Below are 5,174 nucleotides of genomic sequence, written 5' to 3'. Positions count from 1 at the left end.
GAGTCCCATATAAAAGTATAGTGGAGGATCACACAATGTCTCTCTAGAATTTAAAAGGAATGGACACTAAATAGTCATGGTATTCAAGAACAAGATAATAAACTTGAATCTCTTTGTGATAATTTGATATTCATTGACCACTCCTTGTTGCCATTTATGGATCTTGAAGAATGCCGCATGCCACCTCATGAGGCACAAAGAGTGCAATGTTGTGAAGACCATTTGTAATAATAAGGCACATAGAGCACAATAATACTTTTAGGTAGTGTTAAATAGAGAAGTGAAGGTGTTGGTGTTGTGGATTTTTTTGCACCTCACACCCATAGAAAAGCCCCCTAGTTTAGAAGTCATGTGGAGCATGTGTATACCTTTATGAGGACAAGAGGTGTGTGTAAGCAAGAAACTTGTGTGTAACATGTGCAACAAGCAAGGTGCATGCGACAAGCTAGCATGTACGCAGCTCTTTGTAATCTCTTTTGTGTGCATAGTTGGCGAATTGTCATTGTATTTCTAAATTTTCTAAAAGCAAACATGCTTTGTGAGACCATCATGCAAGGTGATTTTGATAATTTCACTAAATTCACTAGTACACAACGGGACTAGGCTCTTAGAGATATTCTCAAAAGCTAGCTTGGACTTCTCTTGGTGGTTAAATAATTTTTTTTTTTTTGGCTACAAATAGTCACACGCCTATCTATCCTCGACATCATCCGTGGCATTATCAACAGTACTGCCCCGGACCCACACATTTTCACTGCACTATCAATGCTCATCACATCATTCGAGATTCAGCCGCAATCAATGCGCTCTTAAAGCATTGGCTACCTCATCAGCTGCATTGACTACCTAACCTACCCAACATCAAGATCGTTGCCAGCTACTTGCTAATAGAACATGCCGACCTTGTCAGTCACCACCTACCTCAGCCTATGAAGTGTTGCTCTTCTACCCAATCAATCCCGCACTTAACCAATTGCTGGCATCATACGACCCTGCCACATCCTTTGAAATTTTGTTCCGGTTGAGTAACTTTGTTCAAGCACACGAGCTCATACATGATGCTCACTACGGCTGATTCTACACTTGCTATCTAAACACTGCTTAGTGTTTGTATCATGAGTCTCACATTACCCTTTTGTGCAACAACACAATGCTCTCAACACCTCCCCATCATCTTGCCACCGCTACTATTTTTTTTAAAAAAAAACAATGTAGGGCGTGAATAAACTAGAAGAGAAACAAAAAGGTTACAGCTGTTTGATCAGGGAGCGAGCATTGGATTCCTTCTGATCTTCCAGTATGGCCCTATCGTGCCGCTACTATGCACCCTTTGTGTAGGCCATGTCATTGATGTCATGATACCACTCTATCCCTTCAAGATTCGGCATTGGCTGCAAAACTAATACTCTCTTATGAGGTGATGACTTGCTGCCAGCTATTTGCCTTGCCACAAAATTGTCAACCACACTTCAAAGGTCCTATTTTCTCGCTACCCCACCCTGTCAATCACCCTCACTATTTGCTGCACCATCTGTCCGCCACCCTTGGTTGCCTACACATTGGTGCACACCCACAAACTTTGAGATGGTGATCCCATGTGGATAAGCCTGGAGTCACTAATCATACCTACCTCCCATCACCAAGACACCCACTGCTACTGTCAATACACGCTCTCACCATTGTCGTCACCAAACACCATTTACTGTTATAATTTGAACCTGTGGAGCCCATTGATTTTTTTCCCCCATTAAGCCACTTTCCCAAGGGGCCATTCCCATAATGAGCAGCACCAAGCCCCTCCTTTTAACCAACTTGGGACCCCTTCCCACGACAACCAACTCTTTAGATTGGATTATATTATTTTGGTGGCTAAACTTGCAACCCCAAACAAATCAAGGAGTCCCCACTTACTTGTAGCACCCTTGCACACCAAAGATGTGAACTCTAAGGCTTCACAAAGGCTTTCAAATATTTTAAGAGACTCAAGATTTCATCAAAGATCCAAAGCAATTCAGCTTCAAGTGTCTCCATCATTTGTGAAGAGGAGCTTCACAGAAGTGAAAACTGACTTCACAATTGGTAGAAACAATTGCAATGAATTTATATATTTATTCTTTTGCACTTATGACTTAGGACTAGACATTGTTGTTGTTATGACGGTAAGACCTTCATTGAGTGAAAAACACATATGTACTATTGAAATGTATGTCATGCCTACCATGAAGGAATCAATCATCTAAAACAAACCTCACATAATCATTCATACCATCACCTGGAATTTCAACCAAAACAAAGACAACAAATGATGTCAAGCAATTTAAGAACAAAATCACCACCAACCAACCACAAACAATCCAAAGAACAACAATAATGAAGAAAAAACAACAAGATTTGTGTGGGAAATAAGTTCCTCCAAACTACAAACAAGAATAACCATGAAAATGTGTGCACTTACTTTGTGTATTCCTCATTACCCTCATTTGTGTTCTAGGGAGGATTTGTGTGATCTCACCTTGTGTTTGGGGGATCTTGTGTTACATACCCTACTTTGTTCGAGGGGAGATTTGTGTGCCTACATTCTCTGTGTCAAGGATAGGAAAAATTGTGTACCTACCTTCTAGTGTGTTTTGAGAGGAGCATGCTCTATGTGAGTGTTACACTACGAAACCACAAGGGGAGGATTGTTGAAATTGTGTATTTTGTCGCACCTCACACCCATAGAAAGCCCTCCTAGTCTAGAAGTCATGTGGATCATGTGTGTACCTTTATGAAGCCAAGAGGTATGTGTAAGCAAGAAAATTGTGTGTGTGTGTGTGTGTGTGTGTGTGTGTGTAGCATGTGCAATAGGCAAGTTGCTTGTGACAAGCTAGCATAGAAGCAGCTTTTTGTAATCTCTTTTGTGTACAATAATCAACTTATTTTGCATCTAGTCTATTGTGTTATTGTCACTCTCTCAAGATTTACACTAACTTCTACAAGCATGCCATTGCCATAAATGGCACACTAATCTACCCTCCTTGACTCTATAGAAGGATCTATGTTGGGAGGAGGGAATGGATGGGTACACCTAGCAGCAAAATACGCATCACTAGAACAACCAGATGTATGCACAACACCCCTAACCTCTTAGACTTCAACAAACAAATGTAAAAAAATCTCAAAACACAGTAGCTTTGCACCCACTTCCGATTGCAAAGTCAAAGACACACACCCAATTGATACACCCGTACTCCCTTTCTCTCTCTCTCTCTCTCTCTCTCTCTCTCTCTCTCTCTCTCTCTCTCTCTCTCTCTCTCTCTCTCTGTGCACACACAAAAGGCTCGATGGGGACACACACACACAGACACATATATACCCAAGCACAGTAGATGCAAAAGAGAAGAAGATGGAAACAAGGTAAATTTGTGGCAAAAATCTAGTTTGGATTTGGTTATGGAAAATTTTCTATGATGTGAGACCAAAGTGTTTAAAACCTATCTCTCCTCCAACCTCTATTCCTTATAGGCAACCCTCAAGCTCGGTTTAAACTAGCCCGTGACCTCTAGCACATGGCTTGACATTACTCCCTCCTTGGAGAAGAGTTTTTGTCCTCAAAAACAAAAGTAGAAATTTTATTCTTAAGAACACTAATGTTTTCCCAGGTAACACTGTCGGCGGGTACGCTGCGAGCGGACGCTAGCATATCAAAAACAAAACCAACAACTCTATGTTGGCCAAGGATGAAGCTTAACCCGTAGGCGCATGGAAACAAGAACAGGGTTATGAACCTACTTCTTGACCTTGCAAGACAATCACTAATAAGGAAATCGGATCAAAGATGGCACTAGTGAAGACAATCCAAACTATGATGCTAACGCTCACTGAATCTAGGTCAAACGTATTTGAAACTTCACGAAACTCATAAGGTACACTCTCCTTGCCTTGAGATAATATCCTATGGACTGTGACTAGATAACCCGCCTCTAACTACCCCTTGCAACAATCGCATATAAAAACAGGCAGCAAAATAAAGGTTACCATTTTTCATGGCGTATGGTCTTGACCTGTAGTCCTACTCACCATGAACCCATAGGTACAAAGAAGTCACCAAATGGACACCCGGTTTGCAAGAAAACTCACCCGGAAGCTTGTAGGCACTCTCTTCGCGTCGTTGTCAAAATTATACGCTGTAGGCATCGAAGGGAAGCCCTTGCAATTGCTAACACAATGGTGGTGTCGCTTCAGCAATAGGCCTTCCGTAGCGCACATAGCAAAGAGATCAACTCTCTCTCTCTCTCTCTCTCTCTCTCTCTCTCTCTCTCTCTCTCTCTCTCTCTCTCTCTCTCTCTCTCTCTTCGCGTCGTTGTCAAAATTATACGCTGTAGGCATCGAAGGGAAGCCCTTGCAATTGCTAACACAATGGTGGTGTCGCTTCAGCAATAGGCCTTCCGTAGCGCACATAGAAAAGAGATCAACTCTCTCTCTCTCTCTCTCTCTGTGTGTGTGTGTGTGTGTGTGTGTGTGTGTGTGTCAAACTCCACGCACAGTGATAAAACCGATTTGATTAATTCCAAAAAGTTGGTTTTAGGTTACAAAAGTTAAATTATATACATTCCTCCATAGAGGCTTGTTCCCACAAGGTCTATTGGCAGCTCAAATATTACAAAGGTACCATTTCACTTCAAAAATTAGGAGTATAATGTATTGAGAAACCTCTTCTGTATTTTTCCGTCAACACTCCCCCCTTCTGCGTCCATGTGCTCCTTGACATGGCTGGTCTTACTTTAGTAGAAATTTGCTCTTGTGTCAATGGAAGCCTGATTGTTTCAGCAGCTTTAGGTACGATGCATACCGGATGTTCCCCCAAAGTGACCATTGGGCCAAATATCTTGCTATCATAAGTAAAGAATCCCTTGTAGAAAGCTCCCCGGCAGCGGTGCCAATGTTGGTGGGTATGCCACGAGCGGATGCTAGCATAGAGAGAACAAAACCAACAACTCTATGTCGGGCGAGGATGAAGCTTAACCCGTAGGCGCATGGAAACAAGAAGAGGGTTATGAACCTACTTCTCGACCTTGTAAGACAATCACTAATAAGGAAATCGAGTCAAAGATTGAACTAGTGAAGACAATCCAAACTACAACGTTAACACTTACCAAATCTAGGTCAAACACATTTGAAACGTCACGAAACTC

Source organism: Adiantum capillus-veneris, chromosome 23 (genome assembly GCF_014529385.1).
Source record: "Adiantum capillus-veneris isolate H3 chromosome 23, ASM1452938v2, whole genome shotgun sequence".
In the NCBI taxonomy this organism is placed as follows: Eukaryota; Viridiplantae; Streptophyta; class Polypodiopsida; order Polypodiales; family Pteridaceae; genus Adiantum; species Adiantum capillus-veneris.
Note: the sequence above shows the minus strand (reverse complement) of the source record.